The 14256-nt window shown below is 42.3% G+C and overlaps 1 protein-coding gene and 1 long non-coding RNA gene across 15 annotated transcripts in view; one reads left to right on the forward strand and one right to left on the reverse strand.

Annotated features, from left to right (window-relative positions):
- Window positions 1-3595: 3595 nt before the first annotated feature.
- LOC132460032 (uncharacterized) lies at window positions 3596-4850 on the reverse strand. The gene is made up of 2 exons (XR_009526329.1): window positions 4564-4850; window positions 3596-4265 (listed from the first exon to the last, which is right to left on the reverse strand). It is a non-coding gene; the product is annotated as an uncharacterized LOC132460032 (long non-coding RNA).
- A 197-nt stretch (window positions 4851-5047) lies between these two features.
- Window positions 5048-14256, forward strand: part of ncor2 (nuclear receptor corepressor 2) — a 103746-nt gene continuing 94537 nt past the window's right edge. For 4 of the 14 annotated variants that reach the window (XM_060055022.1, XM_060055021.1, XM_060055027.1 and 1 more), the window contains exon 1: window positions 5052-5304. The gene's annotated coding sequence lies outside the window, so the exon portion shown is untranslated. Of the gene's footprint in view, window positions 5348-14256 lie in introns of all 14 variants that reach the window. The other 10 variants (XM_060055020.1, XM_060055023.1, XM_060055015.1 and 7 more) reach the window with 7 other exon arrangements.

A 14256-nucleotide genomic window follows, 5' to 3' on the forward strand; every position in this document is an offset into this window, starting at 1 on the left:
CCCCTCTCGTAGATTCTGACGTCTTCAGCAGGTGGAAGACTTTAATATTGCAATCAGACATCTTTCTGCTTTCAATCTCCTCTCCTTTAATACACTGTCAACACGTTCCAGACGATAATGTAACCTTGTAGCCTGACATTACCGTCACATATCTCCTGTAATGCTTAGATAGTTCATGATGATCGGGTTCATCAACCAGACTAATATTTACTCCTTATCAAAATACTGACGTGTTGACATTTCTGCCATTAATAAGAGGGGGACTTAATGGCCTTGCACTAAGGGATTGCCTTTTTGTGTGTTGACACATTTCCTTGCGTCATCATTTCTGAGACCTCTCTATCGTGCAGACAGCCCTCGCCACGAACTGGGTGAAAGGGCATTCTGTCAAACATTGACTTGCTGGAATAGCACACTTCCCCTCCGTGCTATCCAACTGTGTCACTTGACACAGCCAGTGAGTACACACACTGCTCCAACTGCCAATCAGATAACCTTGACACTTGTGCCACTATGGGCATAACATGCTTCACAGATGGCTGATTATGAGGAGCCGGATAATATTGCTGTGGATCAAAATCACAGCACTTAACTCCCCTGCTCTACAGCGATGCATAGTGGCTCTCTACTGCAGCGGCTGAGCACCGCCATCAACCTTGAGGTGTACACACACTCCACATTCCACAGCCAAGAGACGTCTCTGTGCTACAGCATTGTGACAACAGATTCCCCCCCCCTTCCCTCCCCCTTCGAGAGGGAGGGAGGAAGCCTGGGGGAGGCTGGGAGTGGAAAGCAGCAGGCCTTCTCCCTGTCCCTGGGACATTATTGATGAGGTGAGGTAATGGATCTCCCCTCAGCTCTCGCGGGGACACCGGGGATAAATCAGACAGTGGGTGAGACCTAACCAGCCATTCCACCTCTCTCCACACTCAACTGCCATTTCATTAGCCTTATTTATTGGGGTGCTACACTCGTGTGGACCCTCCCACTTTCACCTTCTCATAGAAACGAACAAAATAAAACAAATGCTATTCTTCCACTGCTATGGCAACCATACGTATACCCCAGTCCCTTTCAAAGCCTTTCCTGGAAATTGTCGTGCTTTGCCTCCCACACATATCCTCCCAGGAAATAATGGAGCTTTCTTTGATGGGGAAGTGGCTTGGGTGCTTGTGAAGATCGCAGCAGCACCCTATTGCAACATTAGCCAAGAGACAAATGGATGGTATTTGCTTTCTCTTCAAGGCCTGGCCCCTGGCTTTCAAAGTGTATCCAGTATAGTGTGCGTCTGCTGATGTAATCTGCAGGGTGAGACAACTCAGCACTTCCAACCTTATTTGAATTGACTACGGCAGAGGCAGCAATTCAGCTCACAGAGCATCAACCGCGGCCCGACCTGGCTTGGTCTCCGAGAGCAGAGTGATGTCCTTATCACGTCCTCGTGTACGTTTGGAAGGCCTGCAGAGTCCTTATCTCCACTGCAGGGTCAGATGTCAATCCCTCCGTCGGTCATCCAGCCGGAGATGTGCTCTGCCTTGAGCTCGTTGGTTTATGGGCGAACTGGTACTGAGATTGATCCTTCCCCCGTTGCCGTGGCAGGAGTCATGGGGTGCCCCCACATCATACGCCTGGTATTTGCTCCAGAAAATACATGCACGACTCATGGCTCTTCCAAGATGACTGCTATGCCTCCTTATCGCCCCGAGATGACGAGGCCTCGGTCTGAGAAAGACCATAAATCAGTTTCCTCTGTATCCTTTTTCATCGGAAAGAGGATGTGAGAACTGTGTAGAGAGAGAGAGAGAGAGAGAGAGAGAGAGAGAGAGAGAGAGAGAGAGAGAGAGAGAGAGAGAGAGAGAGAGAGAGAGAGAGAGAGAGAGAGAGAAGTCTGCTCAGAACCAAGACAGGACCGGTCCCTTTAGTCTACGCTGACAGAAAACAAATCAATGCACATTTTAAGCATATCAGAATATTTATTTAAAGATGATATGCCGTATGCCTTGCTCCAAATGAAGCAAATGTATTAGATGAGCTGACTCGGTTGAAAAGAAAGAAGACATTTGATGTTGAACACTGGTATGTAACGCCTCGTTGAGCACTGGGTTATTCTGGGCATGTCAGGGGAAAATAAAACCAGCGTTGCTAAATCTGCAAACTGTTTAATTTGACCTTTTTCAAGCCACAGATTATAACAATATGTGAAATGAATGCCCTACAGCGGTATAGTGTTGCTGTGGAGGGAACAAGGACACATTTCTGAATCCTGAAAATAATACACCTTTAGTTTGCATTCCAGTCCAGAGAGAAACCAATGTAAATTTTCAATTTGACTTCCTTCGCGTGATTTAAGGAAGAGAAAAGGTATAACTGGGGGAGAAAAAATGTGTGTGTGTGTTGGCTGGTGTCCAGGTATAGGCTGACACAGGATGTTGGTCTGGAATTCCAGAAATGTGCAGCCTAGTTACACTATATGGGGTGCGATGCGGTCTCTCCTACTGCTGCGGTGCACTTTAGTGCTGCCTGCAAGCAATTGCCAGTAATGCAGTGCCGTGAATTATGAAGTAATCTGAAATCTGGATCACGATCCCCTGATCTCCCAGTATATCTCTATTTAACAAACAAATGTCCCTGTCACTTTTTGGAACAGAAACACAAAGATCAGTCTCTTTCCCAATTGTTTTATTACAAAATGAAAAGAAAACACATGCAAACACACACTTGCATACTTGCGCAAGTATCACAAACACACAAACTCACACAAATTCCTTGTTTTTCGTCAGCCTCTGTGGGGAGTGGAGAATACATTTTCCCAGACTTGCCTCAGACCTCAGAGTCATGACAATAATAAATGGCAGCAGTGGCAGGATGAATTATTCCTTGACTAAAAATGTACATCACGGCCAAAGGAAGGACCAGACATGTAATTATAACCATGTTATAAATAGAAGCACATGCCACACTAGAATCCATCAGTTCTGGAACCCTGACCCTGTTAGCTTCCTTGGGAGGTTTGAAGCAAGCATGGAGGTGCTTTAAGTTCTTTTGAATCTAGATATTTTATTGATTTTGAATAGGCGGATGCCCACAAACACACACACACACACACACACACACACACACACACACACACACACACACACACACACACACACACACACGGCTTAATTGGCCATTGCTTTAATACAAGTGTTGACTCACGATACAAACTATGACATGCTGACTCTGCTCTATATCCACTTTGAATCCTTCTTCCTGGAGATTAGAGGCTTGTGTCATTTAGAGAGGCAGATAGAGGATGCCCTTTTGAAATGCATTGAGCTTTGAAGTGGTGATATACAACACTATATAAATTCAGAACACACAAACACTGGCCTAAGGGGAGACTAACCTACCCGTCACGCAGTCCTCTATCATCTGCTGTTGTTTTGATCACAATGTACCTAGATTATGCAGCAGATAAAAAGCTGACATTTAATGCCAGTATATTAACGACTGTTTAAGATACATCTGGACTTGTCCCGCAAATGAAGAAGGGCAGAGTCGGGTTCTCAACTGGGTGATTGATTATTATAAATATCGATTATTGATTATTATGATTATTATTCGTTAGCCATGCAATCTCAATACGAACTAAATGAGATAAGGTCCATGGCCTTATCTCATTTATTAACCGCATATTAATAACAGAATAGAAACAAATTGAGAATAAAACCAATGCTGAGGTGGGGCTGATGTTTTCACTGTCTGAACAATGGTTTTGGTTGAATGTGTGGAACATGGGATTTGAACTCTCTCTCTCTCTCGCTCTCTCTATCTCTATCTTTCATCTCTGAACCAGTGATATAACCTCAATGGATCCATCAAAACAGAAAAGGAAGCACAACTTGTGCCCCTTTTAACAAGGTTCCCTAAAATGTACAGAAAAATGCAGTGATTGGGATTTAGTCACTTCATTTGTTTGTTCATAAACATACTTCTCATGTCATATCAGTTCAGTAAACCCCCACTATGATCTGTCTTGAGTTTCAAACCTGGTGCCTACACGTGAAGCACAGATGTAGACTTCTAAGCCAGCATTGTGAGAGGTGCTTGGTTTTATCAGCTCTCCGACTAATTGGGCATCACCGAAGATGGGGATAGATAATCCTGATACGAGGCGAGCTCCAGCCCACCCCAGCTCGAGGAAACGCTTATTTCCTGTGCTGTGACGGTTTGATGGAGAGATGGTGGTGGAGAGATGGAGGGTAAGCTGGCTGTCTCCCAGACTGCAGAGCAGAAAGAAACATAATCACCTGACATCAGCAGAATGTAGGTCAACACAAGCCTGACAGAGTGGTTTGAATTCCTAGTTAAAAAAACAAGACAAACTGACAAAATCTCTTACATATTTACGATATAATATTTGTGTCTCTGTGTGGTAGTCTAGATGTATTTAATTTATAAATACATACGAATATATACAATAATCTATTTGTAGATCCATTTTTTGCCATGTTATTATTGGAATGGAAATGGTATAGTCTTAAATGTAAAAGAACATGTGCTGCAACATGGAGAAATGACTTTCAAGGCTGACTTCCGCTATGATGTTTGACCAAGGAGGAAGGATCCAGACCATTAACAGAGGACACTCGTCATCACCTCTGCTCACAGCATGGACTGCTGTCATCTCCCCAATACTATTCTTCAATGTAGAGTCAGTGTGTTCACAGCTTGGCTCTGCCAGTGGGCATCAAACAGTGCAGTCAGAACAGATGCAGACTCTGAGTGTCAGGACTTGAAATGACCCATTATAGTATCTCACTTCAGAATGTTTATCACATGTGTGGGAGACGTTTATGTCTCATTCATAACCTCCCGATGAACGGTTACAGCTGAACCGGGGATCGATACGTAAATCAACTCATCTAAAAGTAGAATCGAAGGGCGGCAATGAAAAAACAGAAACGCTGAAACGCAATTCTCGACGTTTCTGATATAATGTTCTGGGCCATGAGTGTGTGCGGGGAGTGAAAGGAGCCGCTCCTGAGAGGAGGAGCGAGAGAGCCGGGGACCTATCGAGAGAGCCGATCCACAAGACGCTCCAGCCTGTGGTTCGTAGCAGCAGCGCGGCCGCTGAAGGAGCACCGGACCAGTAGGCGTGTGGAAACAGTTATTACCCAAACCGCCGTTGGAGCAAATGAAAACGGAAACATTTTTTTTTTACATGTGGATTATTTCGGGAAAACGAATACGTCAATTGTTCATCGAAGAAAGCGAGCGGCGAGCGGATCTGAAGTGATTCTCGACGAGGGGCGAAGAAGCGTAAGATAACGCCGCCGAACTGTCTCCTCTTCCCGCAGCTAAGGTTAGCTCGCCGCCCTCTCTACCGCGGTGTGGAGGAGGAGGGCTCCGTGTTGTTGTTGGGAGGGGAGACGGGCTCTACTATGCTGGGATCAGGCTATGCTTTGGAGCGGAAACATTCCTCACTGTTGTCTGTTATATCTAGAAATAAAGCCGTTTCCCGGTCCTTTGGGACTCACGGTTCGACTCGACGCGCAGGCCGACGGACTCCGCGCCGTGTCACGCCGACAACGCGCTCGAGACGATGTTATTTATTTCAGTTATAATGAACAACACGTGCTACATGGCTAATGTGGCTAGGTTATGCTGCAGCTAGCGATGCTAACTAGGGTCCAGGGAAGTGGCGCTAGCTTTACTTCTGATTTAAGGATCGTCTAGTGATGAAAAACAAATTTATATATATATTAATATTAGACCTGTGTGGGTCTTTTAGTCCCATGTCGTGCGTTGGTTAATGTATGGGGGGGAGGGGGGGGGGTATCGGCGCTTTGGCTACATTTGTAAACATTGGTTTGAAGTTAACAGTTGCAGTTGGCTAACAGTCAGGGCAATGATCTTGACTAATGGTGGAGCGCTTCACTGTCAGACTTAAGTGTTGATATTCTCCCTTTAAGATAATGTGAATGTAGATATTTTCCCTTTAGGATAATGTCTATGTAGACATCGCCCTGACACAAAACGTTTTAGCCTGATGTCAGGCGAAGCTGCGATCTGTCATCCGGGGGGGCACTCATCTCCACTATAGGTACTGGTATTGATGATGCCAGTATGCTGGTGTTTTAACAGGCTACTGAGGACGTTGTTCTCCTCATGCAAATAACACTGAACCACTTGTGAGATGTGTTATTTAGTTATATTGGGTAATGTATTACCGGGCGACACATTAACATTGTTGTTACATTTTAAGAACTTGCATCAAACTTAACACTTAACACATCTACATACATACGTACAATACATAGCTCGGTTAACTAATTACTAATTAACTAATTTATTCAATCTTTCGTATTTATTATTAATAATATTGGCATTATTGTACATTTAAAACTGGCGACAATTTATCCAAATTAGAAACAGTTACCTAATCTTTTTTTTTTGTGAGGGCTTGTAACTTCTTGGCTAATAAGAACATAATCCTGTTTGTTTACACTGGACTAAAGGTCTAATCAACTCGTTTTATGTTTTATTGCAATGCAAGACCCTGGGTAATAACATGAAAATGGAGATGGAGTTGAAAGTGTATTTGAATATATTGGAATTTCAGTGCTGCATATGTATATTGCACCAATTTCCCTGATCTATTGGAAATAAGCATGTTTTATAAGGCTTCTTGTATTTTCTCATCATCACAAGCCAGGGGATAGGCTGTCTAGTATGCTTAGAGGGTCTGTTTGTGTTTGTTTATCCAGTGAACCTTCCCACACTTGCTCCTCAATTTTTAAAAAGGGTCAGCTGCCAAACGGGACCACTAAAATCACAAAAGTCTAATGATAATCCACCATGGTGTGTGATTAGACCGTGCAGCTGTCCTCAAGTTCTGGGCAATAATGGCGTACTTTGTCTAGTGTGTTGGGAGGGGAAGGGGTTAAAGGAGCATGAGGAGCTGGCTCCCCTTGAGCCAAGAGGATAATGAGGCCAGAGATGATCCCAGGCTCAGTATGGTGCCTTGGGGAGGCAGTTTTACTACTAATTAAATTTCTGCTCAGAATATGAAGCCTAATGCCACTATGAAACTGAACTGAGGACCGCGTCAGTTTTTATTGTCAGAAATACAATGAATGCATGAGGAACCCTGCATCTCCCTAAATCGTGATTGTTGCTAGAATTAAATATAACCCGTCTGTTTGCTGTCTGCACTCAGCCATCACCTTACCATGTTTTTTTGTGATTTGTCTTTTTAAGTGCAGTGAAACGTGTTTTATCAGACAAACTAATTGCTTTGCCTGAATCATGAATTAAATAGTAAGCATTTCTCTACTTGACACACATTCTAAGATACCTTTAACTTGAAACCTCTGGGCTATATGTGGCCTGAAGGGTGTATTGGAAGGTTAGGCCTAAAAAAAAAAAAAGTTTGGTTCCTGTTGGTTGTCAGTTGAGGTCATGGGTAGGTATTAGGTAGGTATTTATTTTATTTTTTTCTTTTATTTTTTCCAGCGGCAGCGAATGATGGGTAGGTTGTTTTCATTTAAAAACGAGAAAATTCGCTCATCCTTGTACAGAATGAAGAGGTGTTGTACCAAAACGTGATTATAGTTTGCATAAAAAAAACAAAAACATAAATTGACAGGGTCGGTCGGAAACCGGAACCAAACAAAAAATTTTTTTAGGATGAGCAATGCATTGAGATTTAATAACGGGTTTAATTTTATGTACTGACACATGATCAGCTTCTGTGGCGCAGGTAATGATGACACTAATGCAATATGATCCTGTGTTTGTACAGAATGTTCCTCGGTTTAATAAAAGCTCAATGTTTAAGTAATTAGCATTTTTACTTTCGGATGGTTTGTGAAATGGCTGAACGGCAAAACCAGTTCGGCTGTCAGCAAATGTTCTGAATTTGAATATGAATTGTTAAATGAAAGAAAGAAAGAAGACATTAGTATGTGAAAAATTATGTTGGAATGGAAAATAAAATAAATGTACGTGTGTGTACCAGATTTGAATGTTTATTTGGAGGTAAATTGACCTATACAAGTAGCTATATCTCCTTTGTATTGGTTTGCCCTCTTACGGATAATGTTTTGACTTAAAGTTACCTGGCTGTCTCAGCTGGGATTCAAAAAACATTTATAAAATGCATTTTGTTCTGGGATGGATGGGCACGGCATCTTTGTGCTACTTTTTTTGTGTCCCACCCAACGTGGTGTTATACTGAGGAGCTTAACCCTCACTTGGGACAATGACATCAAAATAAATCTCAGCCCAGAGACCAGTCCGAGCGCTACATGTCCACACACACTTCGCCCCCGGTGTCCCTTGGTCACCACGTCGAAGAGCAAACGGGCAACTCTGCGTCGCGAAAAGACCATAACATGGGTTTGAGATGGTGGAACTTTCACCTATGTTTTAGGAAGACTGGCAAAATATTGGATTTTACTCTGGTTTTCGCTAAATTGAAGGTCTTATCACAGTAACTTTGAAAAAACGGCATAGATTACTATGTTGACAATCACATAAGACATATTACCAAGTTCATGGAGAACACTACCGTCTTTTTCCAGCACCTGCCACAGACATGCAGGTGTGTGTAGTACCAAGAGATTCAGATGCCAGCTCAAGCCACAAGCGCCTGGTGACCTTGGCAGTCACTCCTTATGACAAGAAAGCCTCCCGGGGGCAAGCGCTCACAGATGTGGTGACATAAAACATCATAAAAGCTATGGTCCCCATTTATACAGTAGAAAAAATAGGTTGAATAAGATGCACCGAATTATAGACTTGTAAACTCGCCAAGCCCTAATGTGAAAGATGCATTTCAGCATGTAGAACAAATGTGGAACCATTCAATTCAGCAGAACAGCGAAGATGCCCTTTCCCCTCAATCACCGATAGCTACGCTCCACCACAGTTCTCGATGGCCGAGAAAGTTAGAGAGTTGGGGCGCTTTCTCTGGGAGGTTTATTTGACTTCTGTTTCTTCCAACTCCCAATCTTGGCGACAGCAGCCTCTTTAACCTGTTTTATTTGGTAAAGATATGCAAATTACTCTTTTATTTATCCCACCATTGTTTGACTGAGAATGTGAGTCGACTGAGATGATTTACCAATTCTAGTGTACAGCTCTACGTTATTGCTTGCCTCTTTCTCAGAGGTTTTCCCCTCTACTCAAATATTTTTCGTGGGAAACTGATGTTGAATAAAACATTTCTTTATACTGTTTATGCTTTTATGTATTTCTATATCTTATCTTCATATATCTTTAGACTACTCTACGAGCTCCAACTTTCTGGTTTGTCGAACTACCCTTGTTTCACGTCCGAGTTGTTCCTCGTCTTTCTTTATTTCTTAACTTTCGGAGAGCTCGTAGCCGTTATGGTTTACTCTACAGACCTATAACCTATTCCGCGCCTACACCCCCACCCCAGAAACATGAATGTTCGAAAGAAATATGAAGCAAAAGAAAGTGGCTTCTGAAAACACAAATGTAAGCTGGTCTGACCTGAGGCTTTAATTGTTTATCTTAAATCTACAGGGCCAGAAGGTTTTTCAAACACGGGGACATTTTTAGTACAGACAAATTTAGCCTGCACATTCATTGTTTGTTTGTTTGTGTGTCTTAATGCCCTGCCAACAGTGGACTTGATTGGAAGTTCCTACTACAGTGTTTTACATTTGTTCTCCAACTACTGGTCATTGTATTGGAAGGACATGATATCAGATCAATGAATATATTCGGGAAACTGAACGAAGAACTTTTATTTGAAAAGGGCAGTCATAACTCATTATGTGAGCAGAATTCAATCTAGGAAAAAATCCTGTAGTCCTTATCTTGTTGCAAGAATGACAATCACGTCACGCATGGTCTTGCTGGTAGGGCCCGACCGATATTGATTTTTGAGTGCCGATGCCGATTATTTTCAGAGAAAAATTACGATTACGATTTAATCGGCCGATTTAAAAAACAAAACAAAAAACAACAACATATAAAACGTAGTTTTTGATACCTTAAATATACTTTAAACACTTTTGACGAATATGTGAATTGAATGCAGAACCTTTGAGTGTTTTAGAATACATTTACAGTAAAAAATGAGTGTAATTTAAAATGTAAAATAAATAACTAACTCCCAATGTGCTGCGCTCGTGAGCAGTGACTAACACGTGCGTGCTGAGCAGTATGGTCTCACCGTTAGAGTCTACAGTATAACAAATTAACATGGCCTGGGACCTAAAGAAAACAGGCACAACATGCTCAAACAACGCGTCTTGTGTACATTGGTGAGGTGAGCGCGCAGCTGCCTGAGCGAGCGTGCTTTCATGTTGTACGGTAAAATTCAATCTCCTCTTTTTTACTCCAGCTAAAGTTGTTAGTTAGCAAGGCGAGTAGGAGCGCAATCTGCAGGATACTAATCGCAATAACATTTATAAAAAAAATAAAATAAAAAAATAAATAAAAAAAAATCGGTTGTAATCTGCGTCTTTTTGGCCGATGCCGATTATTTTCAAAAAGGCTATAATCGGCCGATTAAATCGGCAGGCCGATAAATCGGTCGGGCCCTACTTGCTGGGAATGAGGACCAATGTAACTTCAATTCTATCTTACTCTAAGTGGTTTATCCAAATCGCCTGCCCTTGCGTTAAAATGCAACGTGACGAATTAAGGAGTAATGGTTTAGGTCATACAATTGTAATAATCAGATTGTCACAAGTAGCAAATGGTGATCTCAGGAGAGGATTTATATTTTCACCCAGAAGAAGACATCGTAATTTTGGGGTAAAATAACTGTTTCTAGTTGAAATATTTTTTTGGAGGAGTAGAATTCTAGGAGTTTGCACTTGGTATTGCTTTTACTGTTTTTATTCAATTTGAACTGTGATTTACTTTTAAATTGTTGTAGTGGACTTGTGAGTTGAGGAAGGGAGAGAGGGGATGTGGCTCTGTGGTAATTGATTCACTTCACTCAGTTATGCAACAGCGATGACAGCTTGTTAGAGGACATTGCGTTTGAATGTTGGTTGCCGCTGTGGGGTGTGGTTATATTTAACATGAAGATTAGCTTGGGGTTTCTTTTTTGGAAACATGGTTATGAAATCTAGTCTCCTGCAATATCTGTAGTCTGGTTTCTTGTGTGACAGTTTGTAGCAGAGCAATTCTGTACTCTAAAAAACTTAGTAGAGGAATGTGGTCCAGTGAAAGGTGTGTAGGCCAATTGGTATGTGTGTTGTGTTTGGACTATTGCACCACATGCTTCTATTTCATTCTGGTTTTTTTTGAGGTGCTTATTAGAAATCAGAAATCAAATCTTCAATGGGAAGACGAGATGGATAACACAATTTTGTACGAACTAAAGGGATGCCATCACCATAACCCAATCGAATCACCTGCTGTTCACTTTCCATACTTGGTATGCTCCCTATATGGGAAAAATTGCATGTCTATCAACCTGGATTTAAAGGTGGATTAATGGAGCATTTGGACAATGATTTGGAAATCCATATGGGCTAGTGTAGTATGCATTATGGACCCAAGAAAAGCATTCTCGAAATGTAATGCTGTTATAACCCTGCATAGCGTTAGATATGATAAAAGATATGATAAAGCAGTGCATTAACATTTTCAAGCATTTGGTATCACGCCTTGTGTTCTAATATTCTAATATTACAAATAATAAGGAATGGGATATAGAGGAGGATTGACAGCTCTAGTAAAAAGAGGTATGTGACATTTGGTGCCACCAAATGAAAAACCAAGTAGAAAATGTTATTCTTTAACCCTGCCAGGAAAATGACTACACATCGTCCAAGACTTCACTGGGTACAATTTAGCAGGTCTTTTATCCAAAGCCACTATCGGTTAATAGACACATTGACACATCCGGCCAGCAGAGTCAACCATGCAAGGCGACAGCCAGCTCGTCAGGAGCAGGTAGGGTTAAGTGTCTAGCTCAGGGACACACTCACCAGGAGCTGGTGATCGAACTAGCAACCTTTCTGTTACAAGACAACTGCTCTACCTCCTGAGCTAAGCCGACACCGTAGTTACGATGGTGCACTTGTCCCCAATATCAGGCTAGTGATTTTACTTGGACTGGGAGCCTGCTGGGAATACAGCTGGGGGTCTGGACTTACTCGAGACTTGACTGCTTTGGGACTTGCAAGCCAGCATTTGATGTTGGATCTTCACATTTGAAGTACTGTGATAATTGATCATTGTATGCATGTACGTTTATTTCATTGATATAAAAAAATAATAATTCACTGACCCCTGCTTTCCGTCGTTTTGCCAGCACTGCCTAACGGGGCATGGGTAACGGGGATGACTCGGTGGTGGGGGTAGTGACTAAATGAAATACCGAATGATACGGAAAATAATAAATAATGTTGTGTACATTTTTTGTATACATTAGAACAGCCTGTAAAGATTAATCTTCCATCAAGCAATTAGCATAAGAGCCAGTGGCAAACAATAAAAATCTTTCTGATCACACTCCCGGCTTTTCGGCTATGTGGCAGACTCGTCTAGTTAACAAACCAAATGATTCAATAAAATGAGCCTATTAGTTTCCCCTCTTCCTGCATTTTGAGGAGCCGTCAATGCCAACACGGCTTTGACTCGTTTAAAAAAATCTTTATTCATGTGACGCCGAAAGCATATGGAGCCATTCACTTCGTATTCGTAGCGGGACACAAACAAGAACTAGTAATGGGGAAAATAACACATTATTTCCTGTCTTTCTTTTTATTTAGAGCTGTTTTACTCGGCTCTTTTATTGTCTGATATTGATGTCCATCTATGTTTTTATTCATTACCTTCAGTTTAATCTTAGGTAATGTTTTTTTGCCTTTGCACCAGCCTTTTTGGTCCCTTAATTAATGATGGTATTTTAGTATTTTATATATATTTGACAATGCATATTTCAACGTATTTTAATGTCCTACTATTAGTCATACAACATTCAATTATATTTTTAAAAGACACTGGCATGCAGTAGAACAAGGACTTGACTGTATTCCAAGGTTTCATAATATGTTAACACGTGGTCTGGGTTTTCCCCACAAATCGCCCAAGCTGTATAACCTAGAAAGCCCCACATTTTATAACAGAATGAAACAGGTCTGTTATCTGTCTTTTCTGAATCTCTGTTTGAAGAATACTGAAGCATTGCCATACCATTAACAACAGGAACACTACCACAAACTGATGCAGTGCAATCACTCCCTCCTCACCCACTCACTAAATCAGACCGGTTGACTTCCACCCCTAAGGAAGCATGTGAAATGGATTATTGGCCGCTCCGGGCGGCGTAGACTGCTGCCGTGTGGCACAAACGGCGGTTCCACACCGCCAAGTGGTGCAGAACCTTCTCAGTGCTCCTAAATTATTAATCGGAGGAAGTAGGTCAACAAAAGCAAGGCATTCCCCGTGCTCTTCCAGCTCCACTTTGAGCCTTAGGGTTCTGAGCAGGACGTTGCTGCACGCCGCACACAGACTGAGAGGTGGAACTGTAATGCCACGCACACCCACCACCTGGGTCCGGTTCCTCCCCCCGAGGCCGTTTGATGTATTTTTTGCATCACCGTACAGCGGTCTGTTGATCTGCCTATATTGCTCTGAATGGTTATCTGTGTGAACAGAAGCGGTATCTTTTAAGCTCCCCCTCCCTGTGTGTTTTGGTTGGATGCCTGTGCCTCCATGGTTACGAGGATTCATACTTGGCTGTTGTGGTGGTGTGTGAAGGCTTCATCCCTGGGCCCCGCCAATAGGGAGTGGGAGGGAAAGGTCTTATGTAATCCACATAGTGTCGGGCTGTTGGCAGCAGGGGGAACAGGCAGGAAATCCAATAGCTGCTCCGCTGTCCAGCCTGGATACAGCTGGCGGAACCACATCTGGACAAACAGTCCGACCAATCACTGGCCCACTTCAACTCTCTCACTGCTTCGCTATCTCTCCTCTATGCTCTGCTCTCCTCAGATGTCACTTATTGATTGTCACTCTCTTTGGAAGACCAAATATACAATCATGATCTTTGTTTAAGTCTTTAGGAAATTGGATGTAAAAAATGGCTCATTTTCTCTACTTGGTTAATTGATGGCTTGGCTTAAAATCACCTTCCCATCTATTTCTTGCTCAGCCACAAATCTGGATTGATGAAGCATACATTGATGGTGATGTGTATACAGTATGTGACTCCAAGCAGGGCTCAAGATGAATATTTTGTGCTGATGGAACTGGTTGCACTTACTTTTT

This window comes from Gadus macrocephalus, chromosome 6 (assembly GCF_031168955.1).
Source record: "Gadus macrocephalus chromosome 6, ASM3116895v1".
NCBI classification, from domain to species: Eukaryota; Metazoa; Chordata; class Actinopteri; order Gadiformes; family Gadidae; genus Gadus; species Gadus macrocephalus.